The 25,223-nt window shown below is 34.0% G+C and overlaps 1 protein-coding gene across 1 annotated transcript in view; it reads right to left on the bottom strand.

Annotated features, from left to right (window-relative positions):
* Positions 1 to 6,464, bottom strand: part of SLO2 (slowpoke 2) — a 226,691-nt gene extending 220,227 nt beyond the window's left edge. The window contains exon 1 of the mRNA XM_074178939.1: positions 6,370 to 6,464. The gene's annotated coding sequence lies outside the window, so the exon portion shown is untranslated. The remainder of the gene's footprint in view (positions 1 to 6,369) is intronic.
* Positions 6,465 to 25,223: the final 18,759 nt, after the last annotated feature.

The raw sequence follows: 25,223 nt of genomic DNA, 5'->3' as shown, positions 1-25,223 counted from the left end.
CAATACAATGGTCGAAGATAATTTAAGGGGACTCTCGCCCTTCTCGAGTTATACGGGGAAAACCAAAAATACTGTTTTTCGTTTTTTTTTTTCGAATGGAGTTGTTATTCGCCAAGTTGTTATTATGTCAAAAAAGGGAAAGGAAAATGTTATTTTATTCGAAGTGTACTATATGGTTGATTTGCCCTGTTCCCAAGCAAAGCTAGATGCTAAGCTTAGGATAGCTTAGGTCAGCTCATCGTCCAGAAAGAATTTTTTGGTGTAGTTAGGGAAGTTTCAGAAAGAGTGTGAATTATAAGGGGAAAATTGAACTGAGGAATGTGAAGAATCCACAAGAGCCCAGACTGAATTGAAATATATCAATGTGAAAACTATGAAGAAATTCACCTCATGTGCAAGTGAAAGCCTTGAAGTTTCCCGCTTGGAATAGCAGAAAGGAATTACCACTTCGGAAAGAGGAACTAGTGAAAATACATTTCATAATCATGAAGCAAGAGGGAGAACCTAGGTGATTTTCGCATGATACTTTTTTTTTTCATTTATACACCAACAAAAATAAAAATTTGAAAAATTTGTGGTTGACAAGCCTTGATTTTGATATTTAATCCAAATCCGATTCATTATCCCAGAAAGTTATTATTACATTTATCCGTTAGTTTCCCCAACAAAAAGTTCGCATTTGTTCAATGAATCCAATGCAATTCCTACATCCCTCTATATCGAAGTCAATTCGGGACGAAAATGAATTTACGACTTTCAATGAAAATATGTTTCCCTACATATATGAGAAAACTTGTTATACAAACTACAAGAGCATATACGGATCTGGTTTTCCATATCCTATCTGAAGCTCAACGAATTACTTCGGAAACATATAAATACGAAAGAATCTTTTCAGTATGAATATGAAAGCTTTTTCTCATGGAAAATATAGATCTTCAAGTGCAGAAATGGTTATTCAATTTTTATTTGTGCAAGTACTTCATTCGTCAAAAAGTTCTTCAAATATGTGTTTTGAATAGTCAATTGAAAGTCTTATATCAGAATAAGACATAAAATGTGTTATATTTCTTGAATGAAAACGTTTTTGCTCACTTTAATTTGCGTTTTCAATTTCAATAATGAAATTGCAGATAGTTTCCAATTTTGTAATCAATGTCTTTTTTTTACACACTTTATTTTGTAACTCTCATTTCATTTCATATCGGGATCTGTATTTGACAGAATAATCGACATTATTGCTTGATCTATTCGCGGGCAGATGGCGCTGTACATAACCTCCATGATATAATTTGAACTCACTTTACATGTATTTCATCATTTGAAAAGTTTTTTTTGAAAGGAGGGTTACAAATGAGGCAGCGCCTGCTGCCTTATTTGTAACCCTCCTTTGCGCGCCTGCTACTTTCCTTCGGCTTGGTAGCTGATTTTCAGGCTCCCTCTCCAGAATCAGAAAATGTGAATGGTCATTTTTCTAAACAATATACGGCTGATTGATCCCAAAGTTTAGATAAAATAAAGATAGTTCAAAAAGACTAAAAAAAAATATCGAACTAAAAAGTTAAAAATATTTTTTAATGAGCTGAAAACAATAACGAACGAAAAATACTAGTATAATTGTGAAAAAAAAAACGTGGGCGCTTTGTGCCATATTTTTTGTATATCAAGCGCCCGTCGAATGTTCCACAAAAATACTAGTATTTTTCGTTCGTCATTGTTTCAAGCTTATTTAAGAAAAAAAAATTCTAACTTTTCAGTTCGATGTTCTTCAAAAGCGTGTTTTTTAAACTATATTCATTTCTGTGGTTATTTTTTCGTGAATTCCCAATGAATTCAAGCGTCTCTATCTAACAAAATATAATGTCGTATTTCATCCAGAGTTTTTCAGATCAATAATAACTGAACTCAATATTGTTTGAATTGTTCTTTACAGATTCCATTCCCTTGGAGATGTTGACTTGTTCGTGAGTCAACTAGAAGAGTTGTTATCCGATCTGTCAGACAAACATAATCGAATAATCGTCTTACGCGATTTCAATATCCACTTCGTAACCAATAACAACATTTCGGAAGGCAACTTCTTTCGAGCTGAAAGTAATCATAAATAAGTGCACCATAATTGGTTTTAGGAACGATACCACGTCTAATATTGATAACATTCTAACCAGTATCGATTAGTCATTGTCAGAATTGTAGAAACATTCTTATCTAATCACTGCGGCTATTATATGAAATCGATTTGTGGGTATTCGGAATAGTACTTATCTATTCATCTAACGTAGCCATATATATTGCAAAATGATCAATATCTACTTATTCATTTATTACTTATCATATAAGTCTAGTAAATTATTCGGTATTGTCCGAGAAAGAATTTCGAGAATGCAAACATGCCGGTACATCAAAGGAAGCAACATATTCCTCTCAAGCAAGTGGCACTGTGATTCATCATTGAAGTCACTGAGATATTTCTACCCGCTATGCTCCTTGAGGACCCAGCTAACGAGCTATTGAAACTTGACTTGCGACAAAGAACGTCAAAAGAGGCGGCCGACGCTTTTTCTCATATTGCGTTAAAGATAGTATCGATAGCCGTCGGACTGGGGGTATCAATACAAATTTTTCAATGATATATTCTGTATGATGCGAAGATAATTGAAATATCGTGAAAACTTATTTTTTTTAAATAGTTTATTTTGAGAAGAACAATTTGACATAGTTTTTCATTTGAGATTGTTACCTTCTACAGATCTATGAAATACTCAAAATAATAAATTCAAAAATAAACACAAATTTTGAAAGGGCAAAAAATATTTTCTTTATCGAACCTATTCGAATGAAAACATCATCATTTTCAGTTATAATTTGTCTTCTGATGTAAATCAATGTGACATTATTATTATCGACACTGATAATATCGAATTGATCGTAGATTGGATACTGAAGGTGTATAAAGTCTTCGAAACGTCACTAGATAAGCATATCTATAGAATAGCTCAGCAATATTATAGACTTTTACTCAACGCGCTCTCGAGATAAACTGGAGAATATCACGACTAACCCCTCTACCATGACCTTTCAACTTCCATGAGTAAATAATATATCTTGTTTCAATGGAAAAAGCCAAGTCGGTCCTATTGATGGGTGCAGTGTGTCTGTTGACGGTATAACTCTAAAGGAATGTTTATTTATACCGCCTTCATGAAATCAACTAGATAAGTAAATAATCTGATAACTTTGATTTTAGCCAACAGCAGATATCAGTAATAATGATGATAATATATCTCTATTCACCATTTTCACAAGAACACGCCATTGGAGAACCTGATACAGCTTTTTTATATACGTTATATACGTTTATATACGTCATATACGTTTTAAATTAAGACCGTAAATATGATCGCATAGCAGGGGAGCCCACGATGCAAAATGCAAAACTCGAGCATCATTGAAACATATTAGGTTGCAAAGCTTAGGTGATAAGAAGAAAAAATGTTATATAATATATACGGTGGGGGAAGCGGCTATAGATTTTCAAATATGCAAAAGAATATTGTTGTATGGACATACTTGAGCGCATCAGATATTGATAGCATCAATGTCCTACGTATTTTTAATAATGTTGGTATGTCAATCTGATCGTTTACATGATGTAGGTGGTTTTACGTAAGGGTTAAAAGTGAAAAGAAAAAAAATTAATCGAGCGCGTCAGATTTTCTAAGGGGCTGTTGAGTGCAACAAAAAAAAGCTCTCATTCAATAATCTGACGATTTCGATCTGACGCAAACTCGCGGCCATTATTATGTGTGAAAAAAATTCGTCATTTTGAAATACTCAAGCGCGTCAAGTTAAGATATATATGGTTCATCTTTATGTTTTAGATGTGCTGTCTCATAATCTGACGATTATCTAGAGGGATTCGCTTAATCTGACAGAAACAATATTTGAAATAAAATCAATTTCTTTGAACATAATGAATTGAAAAACTCCGGAAATAGCATGCAAATAAATGAGTGTATGTTTTTAAAGTAGAATACTTGTATTTATAAAAAATATTTTTAAGAAAATACTCAAAAAAATTTAATTTCTTATGGTCAATTGATTAATTATTGAAGAAAAGAGAAATTGAACTTTCTATGTTTTTCAACACTTTTATTTGTGACTAACGTTACTGCAGTTTCGTCCTATAAGGACATTTTCAAACTTATATATTGTATAAGTTTGAAAATGTCCTTATATATTGTATAAGTGTGAAAACGTCCATATAGGACGAAACTGCCGTAACGTTAGTTACAAATAAAAGTGGTAAAAAAATAGAAAGTTTAATTTCTCTTTTCTCCATTATGATTTCCTACCACGTAGTAACGGCTACATTCATCAATTAATTAATAAATTGATCATCATCTTCATCTTCATCACGAATGAGTCTCTGTGATCAGCTGTGATGGCGTCATGGCAACAGAATTCAGAGTGGGGACGGAGTGAGAGAGTAATAGATAGAGAAAATGTGAATAAAGAATAGAGGAATAGAAACTCGGAGAGAGAAATATAGGTATCACACAGCTGCACGCATTGAATTTTATCGACGAATTTTTGTTATTTCGACTTGCGGAAATCGTCAGATTTTATACTTTTTCGTTATCCTTGAATTATTTCCTTTGAAATAAAAAAATTAGCTACGCTCGAGAATGTCGAAATGACGTTATTTTTTTACAACTTTGCTGCCTCCCCTTTCTTTACGTCACTCTTAAATTGTCAGATTACTGGAATATACTCTTTTTAGCAGGTAATTAACTCACCCTACCTTAATCTGACGCGCTCGACAATTTCTGATAATCAATTTTGTTTACTGATCTGATCCTTTATCCCTCAAAGGCGGCCTTATATATGGGGCTCATATTTGGTGAAGGTACTTAACTGGGTACAAGGTATCCCCCTGTATATTAATCTGCGCGCTTTAGTACATCGCGAAATCCCCGCTTGGGCTCCTCTATTAGCAGTATGCTAGTCTTGATAGTATACGTGATTCACAGAGAGTTAACTTGATATTTTTGAAGTAGTAACTTCTTATGGGAGGGTGAACCGCTTCGTTACCTAAAGCGTAACGGCGCCAATTATCTGGCTTTCTTTTCTCTCACACAGCGAAAGGTAGGCCCCTCCTTTCTTGTCGGACAGACGTTCGGTGTTTAGATGTGCGTTAGATATATACTGTTGACAGTTTTATGAAAATTTAATCAGCAAGCATGTTATAATATTTTATTATGTGAAACGTGGCCTATAAATGATGGTACCAATTTTATATTCCTTTGTTCCTTATTCAATCCTACGAAAGTAACAATTCGCTTATGGTGGCTATAATATATGTACAAACACAAAATAATCAATAATAGATTTCATTAATAAATAACCTTTCCTAACATACTATATTAATATATATGTATATGAAATTTAAGTATTAACCTAAGCTTTTCTCAAGTTGAACAATTTCAATATTGAATAGTTCAACTAAGATTAGTTATCGAGAGAGAAGTAATCACTTCTGTCGGGCGTTCCGAAACGCATAGGTTTTTTTGGATAATTTTTGTCTATTATGGTGAAATTGTTTTGAAATATTGAATGAAAATCCACACTCACATATTGAGCAAACCTCAGGTCTACGTTTAGGCATAAGCCTAAATTTTTGAATTCATTTACGAAAAGAATTATATTGTCATTGATATGGATCGCTTAGGATTCACACACCTCATTTTTTTTACTTTTGGGACCATATAACATGACCTGAGATTTTTTTTGGGTTAATGGTTGAGTTATATGCACGAGATACGTCATACAGTTATTGGAAATTCCTACTAATATTATTATTGAACTGTGTGGGATTTACGAAATTGAGTGAACAATTGAATTTTATATCATTGGCGTAATGATTCATTTTACTGCGGTAGACAAATTCATGAAAGTCGCTGATATAAATTGCAAAAAGAAAGGGTTCAAGTAATACCATACTATGGTTGCAACCACTTATTCAAGTTTCTCACACAATATGGAAGGTACTCTTATAAATTTGAAACGACGGACTGTGGAAACTGTGGAATGAAAGTGAAAAATACTTTAAAAAACCTTCGGATTCGTGAATTCTCAAAGACATAATCAACAAAGTAACTGATCTCTGCACACTTCAGGTCATTAATAATCAATTTTCAAATAGTTACCTGTGTGATGCACTTGAATGAGTGTAGTACAGTTTGTAATATGTTCTCGAAATGACCATCTTGTGTTTCCTGATTTTGTTGTTTCACAGCTCAGTAATCATATTTGCAAGTTAAAAACCAATCCCAAGCATAGAAATGAATAAAAATATGAAGAACTTACCATCTTGCATTCAAGGGATCCACATCGGTAATAACTCGTATTATGTACAGAATGCATGTGAGCAATTTGAAAAATAGATTGGCGATTCGTATCCTAAGACCTGAAACAGAAAAATCGATTACTTTACTGAAACTTACGAAGATTATCGAATGATATCGATATGAGTTTTTGGTAAAATATCATTCACTTCCGTTGAAGATTCATTAATTTCTATTGCAATCGAATCAATGATTTTCTCATTATGGTTTCAATCAGTGATATTCCAGGTTCAGTTCTTCACACGTTATAGATAAATAATGTTCAAAATACTTCAAAAATATTTATTTTTTTTGAAATCGTACTGCAGATACAATTTGGCCAAGAAAGTTTGATTTTCCGAATGAATTATGAAATAGGTATTTCAGAAAATAGGGTTTGACTTTCTATTTCTCTATCTTCATGCAAAAAATGAGAAATTCTTCGAAAGAAAGGCATACGATATCAAAAATTAAACAAAACCCTTCTTTCTGAAAAATCAATCTCCCTGAAAATATACCGCTTTCAATTCAAACAGATGTTTCAGATTTCTAGATTATCACTTCAAGATATGGAGTATCAGCGATGATGCGGAAACTTGAAGCATTATAGAAAAAACATTTAGCAAAAATTCTTCATTACACATCGAAATCTCTATCTACTCTACTCGTCAAAAAAACTACAAAATAATCCAAATGAATTTGTTGAACAAGATTTTTTTATTCATATCAATTAGTGGTTGACATTAGGACCGATATTCCTGATTTTGATAGAAAAAAGAATATTCCCTTTACTTCCTTCTATATCGATTTCTATCACTTCCAAAAAATATTATTTAAAATAAATGGGAGAAAAAAGCAGAAAGAACGGAGTTAAATGAAAATGTTGACAAACTCTACTACTATAATTTCTCCACCAATCCAAATGCTTGAAATACTGAAAGCACGTTGACTCTGTTATTTGGTAAAGGAGAAGTCCCTGTTATTAATTATTTGAATGAATAAATTCCTGTAAATTTTTTGTTATTATATACTGGTTAATTCATGTCACGTTATAGGTATTCATCGCCGTTCAAATGCTTTTTGTAGTGAACGAACAGAAAAACTGAACCTTACTCTTTGTGAAGTTCAAAAAGACTAGCCAGTTCCATCAAAAATCCTTTTCGAATATTAGCGAGGTCAAGTTCAACAAAAAGCTGCTGCAGGATTATAAGAAGTTCTGATACATCAACTGAATCGATAGCTATAGAAAAAGTGCTGTTATTTCCAGCAATCATACTTGGATCAATTCACTTGATAATTTTCTCTATGAATACACTATAATGTAATATATGTTACATTGTGACGATTATATTTTCCTATTCAAAATAGAAATTCTACATTTATTTTCGCTATTTTATTCTAAACAAATACTGAAAAATAATGATAGGGTAATGAGAGTTGGAATGGAAATATTACAATAGTCCAAAGAAAATGAGAAAATGTTTTTGACAAAAAAAATCAACTATCAATGTATTTTTTCCCAATAATTCAATAAGCAGTCATGTAGTAATTTTTTGAGGCCTTCCTTCCTCTTGCATAACATTGTAATGCAATTGAAGCAATGAACATTACGGGAGTAATATCTACATATACACGTATACACCAATACAAAGAAATAATGCCGCTACGAATTAGTGCACGTCGACTGAAGAATTGGCGGTTCGTATTTGATAATTTTTACTAACCAAGTTTCATGATTGGCTGAATACTCATAAAATTAAATTTGAAGTCATGTTACGGTGACCAATAGAATGTGAGGAATGTGGTTAGAAGAGTCGTGCTGTCAATGTTCAGTTCAGGAACTGATCGATATTGGTGAAGTTATATTTACTTACTTTGTTATTTGTTCAAAATGTGGCGTCCTTAGACAAGTACTGATAGTAATAACTCAGACTTTTTCCTGTGGTGAACAATGCAAAAAAGATATACCAGTGAATAAGATTCGGATGCATTTGAATATTGAAACACAGAGAACATGTTTCAATGTATATAAGAATATACATATCAAGTTTGGTTTCGGGAAAAAAACTATTAAAAGCAACATCAAATTTGACCTAAATTCTTCTCGCAACTGTAAGTAAAATAGTCAAAAACAAACCTTATGAACGCAAGACGCGATTTGATGCGGGATTTCCAAAACCTCCAGATGTTCATCTAATAAAATCATTAAAAAATCAATATACGACTATGACAAAAGCAATGAAATTCCTACAATTGAAATCGTAAGGAAGAAATTGAATACTTCCGGCCATAACGTAAGCTGTTATGACAAAACTCTTCAGAATTGGATAAAGGAACTATGATTTAGATTTGAAATAATAAACAAACGTCAAGCAGTTATGGAAAGCAGAAGAATAGTGGAATTGCGCAACAAATACTCAGAACAAATAACTAAATATAGACAAGAACAACAGCAAATTTTTTATTTGGACGAAACTTGGTATGACACTCACGACACAGTTACGAAAGGGTGGACTGATGGTTCGAGAATGTGTACGCCTAAAATGCCTACAAACAAGGGATCGCGACTAATCATTGCGGAGGATGGGTTCCGAATTCTTTGAAACTATGTGGAAAAAAATTTGAGGACTGCAATGTTGACTATTATAAGAACATGGAAGCTAATATTTTTGAGGAGTGGTTTGAAAATACTTCCATCCCAAATTTGGATGCGAATAGTGTAATAGTTTTCGACAACGCTTCCTATTATTCGCGACAGCTTATCAAAGTACCGAGGAAAGATGAAATACAAAGTTTTTTAATGGAAAACAATTTGTATTTTGAAGATAACTATACCAAAAACCAACTACTTGAAGTTTTACAGACAAAAACATTTGAAAAAGTGTATGCCCTTGAGAGTATTGCTGAAAAGTATGGACACACCATATTAAGACTTCCCTCCTATTTTTGTGTTTTCAATCCCATCGAGTTGATTTGGGAAAAATTGAAACAAAGCATCAGGCTTGAGAATCATTTTCCAAAATTTGATGAAAAGGTGATAGAGCTAGTTGAAGAAGTATCTAATATCACCGCAGAAGACTGGCAGAAAAGTATTAAAAAAGTAATTTCAGTTGAAAAAGACTATATGGAGATTGGACACTTCCATATCAATGATGGAAATGAATCCATTATTGATTCAAATGACGAGAGTGATAGTGAAACGGAGAAAATGGAAGAGGAATTATCAGAAGCTTTCGAAGAAATTTAGTGAAGTGTTTTTGAAGCGACCGATTGTATATATGTGAGTGAGTAGTTAGGTTAGGTTAGGTCACAAGTGAGTGAGTTTATTCGACCCTCCACCGCAACCCGCAAGGGTTTATTGTGGTTCACACTCATTCAAGTGCGAGTAAGTAGTATTCAGAAGTATTTTCAACGAAATGTTATTTGAATCCCTACTTTCCCACTCATCTATATAAACGAAATGTGTATATATATATATATATATATATATATATATATATATATATATATATATATATATATATATATATATATATATATATATATATATATATATATATATATATAGCCAGAAACACGTGTCCGCGGTTTGCCCCCCTTTTTTGAGTGTTGTGTCCACAAATTGTTTAATTTTTGATTTATATCATGCACACTCGATAAAATCTCTATTTGTATTTATCCTGGACCCGGATGTCACGCAGGTAGCTATAGCTGCCTCCGTGGTCATGTTAGATGTAGCCTGGGAATTCTAGGTCTACTAACTGGAACCACAAATGTGCGGTTGGCTCCTGTTGTTGACTCCGTGCGTTTGTGTTGTTTCCTGATTTCGGCAAACAAGTGTTTCCCATCTTTACACTTGGCTGCGCCGCGTTGATGAGGCCAATAGCCAGAAACACGTGTCCGCGGTTTGCCCCCCTTTTTTGAGTGTTGTGTCCACAAATTGTTTAATTTTTGATTTATATATATATCTATATATATATATATATATATATATATATATATATATATATATATATATATATATATATATATATATATATATAGGGGGTACTATATCGTTTACTTGAACTATACATACAAACTTCGGACTGAATCAAATCAGATTTTGGATGAACTTTCCTATCAAAATTCTACTTCTTTATAGTGTTCCAACAAATCCTTGAGTCGAATTTGAAATTGTTCAATAGTAAGTTTCGTAAAATCAAATTTCATAATGTGTTATGACGCTTCATTCAATATGACTACTAGTGATCAAAGGTTGCGTTAGGTTGGGTTATATTTCAATTGAATTATTGAATATTTTTATTTATATTTGCCGGGACCTAAACTAGGCGATCCCCTTTTTCTCATTCACGACCGATAAAATCAGTGAGAGAATTCAATGATATCAGTTTGTGACAGAAATCGTTCAAGAATACGGTTTCGCAAAACCACTACTTACCCATTTTTGTCACTTCTACTCTTGGCAATTCTGCCAAGAATAATGGAAAGAGACGAGACACTTATTGAAATTAATCGTACGATATCATGTGGAAAATGATGTCAATGTCGAGAATAAGTGAATTCTACAGTTGCAAATAAGACGTCGATAAACTTAAATTTGTTTTTCTTCATTGATAATCGACTGCTTTCGGAAAATATGTAGGTAAATAATTAACGATTTATCGGAGTTGTTCAGTTTAAAGGGTTGAGTTCACACTGAATCATTAAATAATATTGTGGCCGTATTCGAAGCAAGTGATTGAGTGATCAAACCCTTCAAAATCGTCGATGAAAATATCATAAAAGTTGTTTTGAATATTTTCCAAAAGCCATAATCAATGATAATAATGATGATAAAATTTCCAACGAGTATGTTTATGTTATATGTTGTTTATTGACCTTCTCCATTCATAACTAAGGTGAAATGGAATGAACAAGATCGAATGTCTTTGTTTCAATTTCAGCTTATGTAAACAATTATTTCACTATAAATACCATCCTGCGTGACAAATTGAGTTAGTTACAAGTTACTAGAATTGCATTCAAGTACCCGTTCATTACCTTTATAATGTTTTGTATTCTGTAACTCAGGGGAACACAGTACTCTTTCCCTTCTTTTAAATATTTTTTCAACTTATATTTCAAAAGTGAGATATAACAAATTGATGCAGTCGGTAGGATCCTTCAACACTAGACGGAACAAGGAGCAGCCTAACCGATAGTGGTAGATCCCAATCCTTCAAAGGAAGAACCAACAGCCCCAGGCCACAAGACCACAAAAGGACGGTCTCTTCAACGGCGCAAGAACATGCGAACGCTCACTTCTCCCGAAGCAAAGTTTGTGAAGTAGGATTTTATCCTCTATAAGGACAACCTTTTTTATATGTTTGAAACTTTTATTTCAGAAGTGGGATATAACACTTATATTGTTAATCGTCAAACTTCACTGAGTGGAGACTGAATATTCCCTTTTAAGTTCTGTGTTTTGTTTTCTGAAGATGTTGCTGAAAAGAGAACTCTTCAAAAATTGAAACGCTCGTAACACAGCCTTTTAATAAATGAAAGGACGCCATTTCATAATAGGAATCACAGTATCACAAATCAAGAATGCTGATAGTAGATAATTTCAAGGAAATTTTACACACAATTTGTTCCTGACAGAATGAGTCAAATTAGATATCTTCATTCACAACGAGTAGCTGACAATCGGAGTTAACAAGTTTCAATTATGAAATCTATAGAGTTATGATTCGGAGCCGATAGAAATAAATGACTCTCGACCAGATATGGAAGATGGAAACTTCAAGGTCTCAGGATGGAGTGTGGGGAAGAAAACTTGTTGAAACATTCTGAAACTTTGTCGTGAAAATATTCAGCTCAACAATTCAAAACATACTTATAATAATGAATATTATAATGATGGTGATAATACGGTATTGCAGAGACACAGATGTTGATCAACGCTCCTGGGGATTTAAAGTTCATTTTGGGAAATGAGAAGTACCTAACGAATTCGTTGTAATTATTTATTTTCCATCCTCACGCCCATACAAGCTGATGTAGCCTGATGTGGTTTTTGCTCGTCCATCAGAGCAAGACAAAATTTGTAGTTGAATTCTTAGCTCATGCCGGCTTGCCGTACTAAGGCAGAAATCTTAGTCGGAAAAACGCAGAAGGCTGTTATTCTCGACTCACTGCGTCTGCTTGGGGAATGTGATTCTCGAACCCAATGATCACGTATCAAACGATATGGGGTGTTGTTATTGGTTGATGATGCCGGCACGCCCTCTCGCGGGCTAGCATTGTATCAAATGAATTGAATGATTGGCGCCATTCAACTAACGATGTTCTACTATGCAACTTACCAGCATCAATCGTTCAACAAAGAAAACACAAAGAAGGAAACCAATCGATTGATCTCCATAAAGGATTGAATTGATACAAGAAACAAAAAAAATTATCATCTACCTATCATGATATGAAAAGCATTGTGAAGTAGTGGAAGATTCAAAAAATATTGTCACAAGAATGAATGAAACGTAAAGTTTTTCTATTCTTGTTGACGAAACAGATATGTAGGAAATCCAAAAAATCTCCAATCGCTTTGAATATCTTGAAATAACTAGTCATATATCATGAGATTGTTTGGCGTTCAACATCCAAGCAATAACAGACATTGATAGTGAATTTGAATGATCCATAGACATATTTCATGTGTTATCCAAAAGAGAATTTCAGTATCGAATCAAAAAAATCTGGAGTTGGATCCACTCGAATCGAAAATCAATTTGTGGAGAATCAAATGGATAAATGAGAAGGACATTAATGCACTAAGTCCATGAATCCAAACAAAAGTATTTTCAGAAGTAGTTTTCGTGGCGTTGATGAAGACGTTTGATAGAGATTATAAGAATAGAGTGTCGATCAGGAATTGGTTGACGAATCGAATGAAAAACATGACATGACTGGAGACAGATTACGCAATATTTCGTTAGACTTTTCTCACACATGCTATTGAATACTCTGGATATTGCAAAGATTTTCTAAACTCTTACAAACAGAAGGCTTCATGAAAAATTGAACCCTCCTTTCTTGCGAAATATTTCTCCTCTCACTTACAAAATGTTCACACAAAAACAACATCTTCAAAATGTTTGTCATTGTGAGAGATATTCGAATACTGAAACAGTTCCATATAAAAATCAACATAGATCAAATAAAAATGTGTGAATTTAAAGTTATGAGTAAACATGCAATAGTACCTGAAATAAAAAATTTATTTGAAGATGGTTGACAAATCAAAAAGATATAACATATATATTTCTGCAACCCATGATTTTGAGTCATACAGTTTCATTAATATAATAGTATACAATATTTTTGCTTGTGAATACTTCAACATGTGCAGATGAAGAGTTGAAACTAGGGTTTTCACTAGAAACTTTCTGTGAAAATGGAGATTCTGGGCTATTTTTGCAAATAAAATTTTAAATAATTTTCCATATTCAAAGTTTTATAGCTTTTTAGTAAATTATATTTATCCCAATCTCATCAATAATATTGAATGTACAAACTGAATAATAAAAAATTATTTCTGGGTAATTCCATATCCATAATCCAGAACGTAGTTTTAGTGGTTAGATCTTCTCTAATGGCTACTGTGCCTGATCGATTTATGTATGTGGGGAATTTTTATTGACAGTTTCAAAATATTTCCCTTCGTTTGGAAGTTTTTCGCTCTTTATTCAGTGTGGAAACCCCAGATGGAATGAAACCCGTAAGTATCTCCTTGAAGTAATTTTTTTCACAAGAGCCCTTTTAGAATATATACTATTTAAATTTGTCTCTTGAAGTAACATATGGAAATTATACTGAACAGATGAGGAAAAATGCAATAATATTCCTGGGAAATTAGTGCCTACTATTATGAAATAGTACTTTAACGATACGAACCGTATTTGTCTATCTGGCAGTTGTTATTTGCAATCTTTCTTCATCACGCGTGTTACATCAGTTGTGAGGCAACTTGAATTATTTGTGTCGCCTGATAGTTTGTTGAAGATAGAAGAAAACGATATGACTTCTGCAAGGCAAATTGACGAAATAACAATAAAAGTCATGAACAATAATCACAAAATTGTTCACAGCTAACAAATTACATTCCAATTTTTGAAACAAGAGTGAAGTGAAGCTGATTCTGAACGCAAAATTGTATTTTGTGAGTCATGATGAGAAAGTTAGATCAACCAGAATTATTGCTAACTCATATTTTGATGTCTGTTAAATCCGTCTCTATCCTTCAGAATTGTATCAATACATCCCTGTATAAACCAGAAAGGATATAAATTTTGAGAGGTAGTTCAGATATATTACATTATTCGTCAAGTTCTGAACAAGATGGATCAGCACCACATTTGAGAGTTTTCGTAAGAGTAAATTGAAATAAATCATTCTCAAATAGATGTATAAATTGAAGAAGTGGAATTGCCGGCTAGATCACCCTACCTCAGTCAATTAGATTCATTTTCATGGAGTCACATCAAAAACAAAGTCTATTAAACAGAATCAGCAAACATACAAGACTTGAGAGAATATCGACAGAGATTACTTTACAGTTGTTCGGAAATATTTGAAATGAATTTCATGACGTGGATTGATGTCGAGAAGCACTAAGAGCACATTTTGATCATCATGTTATTTCTGTGTCGAAATTAATTTATTTTGAAGCATAAAAAACTTCATTTTCCTCGAAGCATAGCAAACTGGTGACACTTTTTCGGCTGGTGAATGGTTTTTTTACCAATATTTTTGCTTCTCGATTTTTAATAATTGAAATGAACTTATTTTGAATAAGCATCAGGAATAAAAACGGAAATAGATCAAAATATCCAGCAAGTGTTGATCTGTTGGGCAAAAGTTTGAAAGAGGGTTGAAATTTTTCTGTGAAGCAGTATATTTTAAAATAGAGTTCGACATGTACAAACATTTGTCAAAGAAAAACGTCGAAACTGGATTTTTCCAAAATCTCTCCTCGAAATAACTCACCAATATACAGTTTGTGTTGAACAAAAGGAAAAACTCCTAGTGAAACTTTCGATTTTTTCACGAACTCCCGGCTGATTTGATACCGCTATTCGCTAACACTGAAAGTTTATATGACTCAAATGAAATAATTCAACTGAAAGGTTTCATGAGAAAGTACAGAAGAGTTCGATAAAGTAGACCCAAGTTCATAATTAGTTTCATGAAAGAAATAAGGCAGAAATAGGAGCAGTAGTTTTTTCTCTCAAACGTGTACGATACCAAGCATTGAATAATTGAAGGATATCTTGAAGTGGTATCCAGCATTATGTGAAATTTCAACTGGTCACGGTCACGAATATGCATTTGTATGGTTATCGCGATTTTGGAACATTCCAATTCAATTGAGAATATTTCGTCAGTATGGCCCCTTTCATTCAGTATCATTCTTTGAAGAATGAGTTTGCATATAGCAGTCAATGTAATCTTCTATTATTATGATCTTTATGCATTGTCGATTGCTGATTCACATCGGAAACAATTATTTCGGGCATTATGACATATCGTAGACTCAGGTACACCATCAGATGGCGTGAACGCAACGATTCACGAATGCATCATATGTCACCAAAATTCTTCGTGAGTGAAAAGGCTTTGGTTTTGTTTCATGAACACGCATTAAAATATGGTATTCAAGTCATTTATTGCACATTTGATACAATTGTTTCTACTTATATGTCTCATTTATCTTCTACTGGTGTTCGTAAGTCAACCGACCTAACTCGATCCGATCCCTGTAACTGAATAAGTGTAAAACATTTACGGAGGTGATTTCTCACCGAAAAAAAATAGCATCTTTCATATAAAGAAACTTCATTGGAGCATCCCTTGATAAGATACATCCACTTTAATGGGGTACATAAAATTTGTATAACAATTTTTTTCACAAGCACTGAGAAAGTTACAATATTGAAATTACCCTGACGTTTTGTACTACCAAAAAGACACTCAGACAGTAATTTATTTGGTTTACCCCATGGTTGTAAGGGGTGAAAAACGCAACCCCTAAAATTAATTTCCAATGTAACTTTTTGTCTTATTATTTGTTTACCATTTAAAAATTTATTTCCAATAGCCTGTTTCATTCTAAACAAAAACTGTCTCTTAGGTTTTTTGCCCAAAATAAACCAGTTCGCAGCAAAAAATTATTTTACGAACAACTACAGAGATGCATCGTCATAAATGCGAACTGGATTTATTGTTATTTTGTAGTTAGTACCTGCATTAAACGATTGAAGAGTAATAAACAAAACTAATTTATTAATAACAAAACACACAACATGTAGAAATCATAGTAAATGTTCAATATGTCTACCTTCAGATATTACGCATGCGTCTAGACGTCGGCGCATTGAGCAACGTATTCGCTCAAATATTCCTGGAGTCTCTCTGATCACCCTGCACGCATCGATGATGCGGTTTCTTGAATCCTCTACATCGCGAACAGGAGTACGATAAACCAAATGCTGTAAATGGCCCCAAATAGAGAAATCGAGAGGATTGAGATACGATCGACCTATCCACTGATTTGCATATGTTTCAGTTGAATGCTGACGTGCTACTTGACCAAAATGGGCGGGAGCCCCATCATGCATGAAAAACATATCGCTTCTGACGCACAAAGGAATTTCCTTCAGCAGAACTGGATGCACTTCTCTTGAAAATTGAACGTATGCCTCACCATTTAATCGAGAAGGTAGAAAATGAGGCCCAATTAAATCATCTCCAATAACTCCGAGTCTCACGTTGAGAGAAAACTATTCTTGATGGTTAGTTTCGACAATAGCGTGAGGGTTTTCATCAGCCCATATGTGGTATTCATGAAAATTAATAATCTTGTCCCGAAAAAAACTACAGTCGTTCTTCTAATCATTTCCAGCATCCAATTGCAAAATTCAAGACGGTTCGGAAAGTCTCGCGATAACAGTGCCTGTACTCGTTGCAGATGGTAAGGGTATAAGAGTTGTTCCTTTAAAATTCGAAATACCGTCATATAATCAACATTTATCTGAAAAGCAATCTTTCTAGTACTGGTAGTAGGTTGTTCTTCAATCAAATTAAGTAGGTACTGCTTCCTCAAGCTGTGGTGTTCGTACTTCTCGATGGTGACCACAATCCTACGTTCTTTTGTCGAATGAACCATATTCTCGTAATCGTTGATGAAGTAGAGCAAATATTCTATGTGAAGGATGCTGTCGTTGAGGATACATTTCAGCATATCTTCTAGAAGCTTCTAACCCATTCTCCTGCGACATACCGTAAACGTAATGCATATCAGCCATTTCGTCAGTTGTATATGCCATTTCAATAACAAGTGAATTATTAAAGTAACAAATTACGAACAAAACAACAACACATAATTAGTATTAATTCAATTTCGAAAATTCACAAACTGACAGCGTCATACCAATTTAATTTTCACTATCGCTAATAGTGACCTACTAGATAGATTAGTTTCGTATTTTCGCATTTATGACGATGTATCTCTGTAGTTGTTCGTTAAATAATTTTTTGCTGCGAACTGGTTTATTTTTGGGTAAAAAACCCTAGAGACATTTTTTGTTCACAATGAAACAGACTATCGGAAATAATTTTTTGAATGGTAAACAAATAATAAGACAAAAATTTACATTGGAAATAAATTTTAGGGGTTGCGTTTTCCACCACTTACAACCATGTGGTAAACCAAATAAATTTCTGGCTAAGTGTTTTTTTGGTAGTACAAAACGTCAGGTTAATTTTAATATTGTAACTTTCTTAGTGCTTGTGAAAAAAATTGTTATACAAATTTTATGTACCCCCTTTAAGGGGATGTATCTTAACAAGGGATGCTCCAATGAAATTTCTTTATATGAAAGATCCTATCTTTTTTTCGATGAGGAATCACCTCCCTGAATATTTTACACTTATTTAGTTACACCCTGTATAGGTAAAGTGATGTTTGTTACGTTTTCGGAAGTATGTTGTCCCTCTACGATTTTTTTCCTATTATGGGTATTGTTGATGAGTTTTAGCTGAGTTCTTCTTCTTGATTGACCTCTTCTACCCGTAAACGTTTGAAATGATAAATGTAAGGACGCTTGAAAAGGAGCTACTTCAGAACAATCGGGTCATTGCCCTGCTGATACGTACTTGTGATGCACTGTTTGGAACCTTTGGTGTAGTAATTAATATTACTGGAGTTTTTTCCCAACACCAAAGATCGAACTGATCTTCCTCTTGAGGATGATCACTTAGTGATCAAACACGTGTCGAGGTGTTAAAATAACGGTTTGGTGCTGAGAAAAAACTCCAGTAATATTCTGCTGATACGTGCTTTATCCACTTCCTTTGATGATGAATCAATCAGAATTGCAATTGAATTTAATTTACAATATTCACTACCAAGCCAATCATTTCAAATAACTGATTCATATAATGAAATGTGAATATTAAAAGTATTGAATGTCGAAGGCATGTTTTAATTGTTGCTTAAACTAAGAGGACCAGATTTCACTTGATTCATTGATAATTTTCCAGAAGTTGTTTTGGCGAGGCATCAGGACTGGGCAAGCATCCTTACAATGCCATATTTTTTTCCACAGAGTCGTTAACAGGAAATGGAGTAGAGCCGTTATCAGAAACTGTTCAAAATTTTAGGAAGAAGTAAAACCTTTCTGATTTTTTGTTCGTGCGGGACTCTGATTTTTTGTCTCTGTTCTGTTTACTGGTAATAAAGAAGATATCTCTTATTTCAAAGGATTTTATTTTCTGAACTGTGCCTGAAATCACATATAGGCTCGAAGTCCAGCTGCTCCATAAGAACAATAGTTTTTTTTTATAATAACGGTCGAGTAGCCAAACAGAGTGGTATTCGAAAAATATGCCAAGTGGAAACCACCTCAAATGAGATGATTGTCATGTTAGATTCATAGTGGAGCTGGCACGTGGTCTGTTCAACTGTGGCCTTTACAGATCTATTGTTACGCTACTTGGTTATTCGAGCTCCTCATCTAGCTTGATTTCTTTAATGATATAATATGGCTGTTAGCCTCTGGTTTCTCATTTCCGTATTTCCCATGTCTTATCCTTGCTAACGATTCCCATTCACATTGCACGTTCGGTGTGGTTTCTTCTTCCTCCTGGCGAAACCTGCTTGGAGTTGATTCCGCCAGGTTCATAATCCCTAATAGACCTACAAATTGCGGTTGTGGGTTAGCAGGTCTTGTTCTATCGATAGCGATTCGACTACTATCCACGAATTGATAGATGTCTTTATGCTTTTCTTCGTCAGCACACAGAAGGGTTTCGGGTCTATTATGGACTTTGATGCAACTTCACGGCCTGAAGCTTCGGTCTCCTCATTGCCTTTGTGTGTTTCATGTCCGGGTATCCAGGCTAAAGTAACCCTGCTTGTGGTAACCTAGCTCACTGAGTGCGCTAATACAGCTCTTTACAAGTCGCGAAAAGATTTGGTACGGGTTGAACACCTCAATTGCCACCTGGCTAGTAGAGAAAATCACAATGACATTGTTTTCAACCTTCTTCTTGAGCCTGAAACAGTATCGCATTATGTCCGAAGCTGTGTGCGATTTTCGTCTGCCTCCATAGATGCCAGCTCCTACTCCTTCTTGGGAGTAGGAGCCGGCATATATTCGGCCCTCCGTATATTCTTTCGTTCCACAGTTTCAGGTTTTTTTTTTTCGTGCGACTGGCTGATCGGAGTTGGCCGCTGCAACAGCCTATGTGTGACCAGTCGCGCTTCTCTTTGAATACCTATAGATATGTTGTGGTGGATGGACAGGCAGAACCTCAGAGATTGTTGTCGATTGTGTAGTTGTTTCAAATTGCCTGATCTGTAATGTCAGTAACAAAAAATAGTCGATTTGAGTAATTATGAAGATAAAGATCATTCACCTCAACATGTTATGAAGATTAATTGATAACCAATCATTTCTGATTAGAACCAACAAGAAGCAAAACTGGGTGAAAAAATATCACCCAGAATGATGTTCGAACCTCGAACAGAATACAACTTTCTTTCCTATGAAAATGGTTATATTTTCCCTTCGTAGGCACACAAACTTCACCCTGGAGCCACAACGATTTTTTAGAACACGATAAAGTCATAAACATGACACTTTTTCTGACGCCAGCGGGAAAAATGTTGGAAGGGTCTTGTATCCTAAACAAATACTGACTCGCGAACTACGGTCTTCTACATTCACCCGGCCAAGGCAGTTTTTATTGTTCAGTCGTATGGAAGTGAGAAATTATAGTTTCCAACAATGGTTTGCAAATGTCAATTGTGAATGAATGAATGAGAATCTCGGCAGAGAATGTTTTCATATATCTAAGTATCCGGGAAAAATCCCAAGTTAGAGAATTCATAGAAATACAGGGTAAATCAACAAGATTCCCACGATCCATTGCTATCAGGAAAACAATTTTTCCAATTGCTCATTTTTTTGCGTTCATATCGATAAATACTATCTTGGAACACCCAGAATATACATTCCATACGACATACGATTCCATATTTTTTAGCTCTCTAAGGAATTTTTGTTTTCGAATTTACAATGTGGCATTGCCAAGTTATTCCAGAAAAACCTATTTTGCAGACAATATTTTTTATTTAACAACCCGCATTCCAGAAATTGTCATTATGATAATTTCTGGATTCTCAACTTTTGGAAACAATATGTAGTGTAAGTGAACGTAAAAAAATACTTTTTTCGTGAGTACACCAATTACTAAAACTTGTTATGATTTGTAAAATACCTGTTTTTCGGATAGTATACCTCTGATAAAATATATTGAAATGTTGGAACATTTCATACAAATGAAAAAATACAGGGTGTTCCATTTGGAGAAGTTGAATTATGTCTATTTAAAAATGAATGAAACTTGACCGGTTTTACCGAGCACCCTATATATTGTTTCAGAAAGTTGAGATTCCAAAAATTATTATAGTGATGCTGACTAACTATCCTTAAAAAAATCCACACAATTGCTGCAGACATGCGGGAGGAGAATATTACCTGCAAATCAAGTTTCTATGGAATAACTTAACAATGACGCAATGGAAATTCGAAACCGAAAATTCCTTAGAAAGCTAAAAAAATATGGAATCGAATGACGTATTCATATACTCGGTGTTTCACTTAAAAAAATATAACTTTGGTTGGTCACGCTTGGGTGAATCACTCAGTATGAGAGAAAATAATTTATAAAAATAATATTTACCGATATGACTGCAAAACAATTGAACAGTTCGAAAAATCATTTCCTCTAATAGCAACGGACTGAGGGAGTATTTTTGAGGAGTATAAGAACTTCTGTCATGAAGAAAATCGAGTGTGTATGTTATTGTTTTGGCGATATTACCACACCCAGTTATAAACCTCATTTAGAACATATTAGACAATTTCGCCGTCGGCACGTTCTTGGTGTTCGTGATGTAAAAACAACTCTATTTTCTGTCTTTGACTATAACTATATACAGTGTGTAACAACGAAAACTTAACAGAGCCGTTTTTGAATATGAAAAATAGGATTTTTAAAAGAGCTCGGACACGTCGATTTCTAATTGAAGGGGGACACCTTTCAGACTAATCAGATTTTTTGTAGTACACACCCCCTCGGAGGGGTGCGTCCGACGACCCTTATTTAGATAGGGAAAGTAGGTCGAGTGGCACCTTGTTTTAAAAGTCTTTCAAATACCTTTACAACTTTGTTGAAAGAAAATTTTTGTAACGATTAGTTTTCGAGATAATTTGAAGTTGAAATTGCCATGTTAATAATACATTAGACAGACCACTCGATAACTTGTATGCCTGAATGAAAAAAATTCGAGCAGTTCTTTGTTAAATAAAATCCCTTTTTTAAAATCAATACCCGCTCCTCTTCTTCCAGTTTTCATTAGTACATCGTTCGATTGTTTTGTTTAAACGGGTCGTGTATTGTTATTTGTTTAAAAATGCCTTACACTACTGCTGAAAGGGTTTCAGTTATTGCTTTATTATTCGGCAACGACCAAAATGCTAATAGAACATCAATTTTAGTCAACGAGCAAAACCCTGGTAAACACCTAAGCAGAAATCACGTTCTGGATTTGGTCACAAAATTCAAGGAGACAGGTTCGGTTTTAAATAAGAAAAGAAATGTTCAGAGAAGGGTAATGAATGACGGATAATGCGATTGGAGTGATTGGTCAAGTCATCGCCAATCCCAGGTTAAGTACCAGAGGTTTATCAGTAATGGCCGGAATAAGCCATATGGACGCATGGAGAATCCTTAAAAACCACAAATTCCATCCTTACAAAATTAAACTTGTTCATGAACTCAATGAGGATGATTTTGACCGAAGACAGTAGTTTTGTGAGGGCATGAGTGAGAGATTAATGCAAAATCTCGAACTGCTTTATAACATATGTTTTTCGGACGAAAGCTCATTTTATTTAAATGGTTGCGTGAACCGTCACAATTGCCGTTATTGGTCGGATGAAAACCCAAGACAATACGCAGAAATACATACCCAACATCTCGAAAAGTTGAATGTCTGGGCCGAAATATTAGGCAATCATATTATAGGTCCATTTTTCATTGATGGAAATTAAACCGGTGATTCTTATCTACAACTTCTTGAAGAGGCAATACAACCTCGTATAGTTGAAATAATTGAACAGGATCCAAGAGGTCAAGATGAATTTATCCATTTTCAACAAGACGGTGCACCACTCCATTATGCCCAGCAGGTTCGAAATTTTTTGAATAATCATTTTAAAGGACAATGGATTGGCAGAAGAGGTCCAATTGAATGGCCAGCACGATCATCAGATTTAACACCTCTGGACTACTTATTGTGGGGATATTCAAAGTCTAAAGTTTATGCTACACAGCCAGCCAATTTGGATGAATTACGACGTTAAATTATTGATGAATGCTGAGCTATCAATGATGCCAGTTCACACAATTCTGGTCGATCTCAGAACAACTTTTCGGCAATAAGTTTCCACGTTACACAAACATTTATACTCCTAATAGAAGTATTTTTCAGTGTAATATTGAAAAAACCATATATTGTAATGTGATATATCTATCTACTATGAATTGAGAGTAGAATTTTTTGAAAACATACTTCTACAAACAAAGCATGTCACAGGAAATAATGAATATGAAATATTATTTCGAAGTAATTATGATAGTTATAAAGAGATTTCACTTTTTATATATGATATAGGGATAATTTGACTCAAACGCAGAATTTTTTAGATTCGGTAACTTCCAGATAATGTTTGTTGAAATAATGACATTGAAAAATTTGAGGAAATATTTTAAACTTTGTTAAAATTTTCTATGGATTTTTCAATAAGATAAAATAAAGATGCAATTCAAGTAATGAATGCGTATTTGTCTCTAGCATTTGAAACTTCCGAATCAGAAGTATTAAATAAGATATACTAAAAGAGCAACAAAGTAACTAACCAGTCATTACAATAAGGATTTTAGAAAATATACTCACTAGATCTCTGATTCTTGACAAAATATAGATGCAGTCGTTCTTTGAAGGTATTTTCATTGACATAGTATTCTACTCGAACCCTGTAACAAGATAAATGGAAATTAGTCAAACGCATGGAAAATGGGTAACAAAAAGTAAAAATAATTGATCCCATTATCAATGTCATTTACAAGTTTCTAACGGAATAGAAAATCGAACCTGAAATGAAATTAAAAATATCTGAATATTCTCTTCTTCCTCAGAAGGGTTCTGAAAAATATGTGGGTGTCTTCAAACCATGTATAAATATATGAAATGATGATACCTATTTCCACTTTTTTGTTTGAAATATCAGTTGTTGATTTGTGAATCATTTATTTTACCTTTTCGGCGAGGACGTATGGTGACCTAGTTATCGTTCAAAGAATATACAAGGTTGCGATTTAAGAATTCACAATGGCTATATCTGAGTGACCAAATAAAATATAAAAATCGCCGGAAACAACTTCTATAATAGAAAGAGGGAAACAAAATGATGGATAGCTAATATTTTTTTCACTAACCCCCTCGCTCCCAACCACCCCAACTTCATGTTTTATATGGTAACCCCCTACTTGTCATACCTTACAGAAAAGCTCTTAAAAATGCTCTCCAATGGTACCTCACAAAGCTACATTCGATGTAGTCGTTTTTGGTTTGAATGAATAAAACACTATCTATTTGAATTAAAATTTTATTTTTCACTATCAATCTGACAAATGTTCAAAATGATCCCTATCCTTCTCATGACTATAGTAAAACCTATTTTCAAACTTTTGACGTACATTGGCAAATGTTTATCTGTAAATAGCTCGGCATTCATGGATCACTCTTTCTTTCAGTTGCTATATAGAATCAGGTTGCCTCTCAAAACAACAGATTTTAGGTGGCCCTAGAGGAAGAAATCAAAAGTGAATAGATCCGGGGATCTAGGAGGCCGTTCAATAGGACCTCTACTTCCAATCCATTAATTAGCATAATCACTATCTAATCATTGTGTTATTGGAACTACATAATGGGGAGGTGACCCATTATGTTGAAAATGAAATACATTTTCTTCTAGAGATTAATTCCTGTGTATGTCTCTCTGTTGGGGTGGTGTCGGTGAGGGGGTAAGTGAAAACAAGTTAGGTATCAAAAAATTTAGTTTCTCCTTCATCATTGCGGAAGTTGTTTTAGCGATTTCTTATATTTTATTTGGATGCTCATATTTGGCCATTGTAAATTTCATGAATTCATGCACCAGGTCTAAG

The sequence above is a fragment of the Leptinotarsa decemlineata genome, unplaced genomic scaffold (assembly GCF_025532065.1).
Source record: "Leptinotarsa decemlineata unplaced genomic scaffold, Ldec_3_MD MMD2_tig00004307_RagTag_RagTag, whole genome shotgun sequence".
Taxonomy (NCBI): Eukaryota; Metazoa; Arthropoda; class Insecta; order Coleoptera; family Chrysomelidae; genus Leptinotarsa; species Leptinotarsa decemlineata.
The sequence above is the reverse complement of the archived record's forward strand: the minus strand, read 5'-3'. Positions and strand labels throughout refer to the sequence as shown.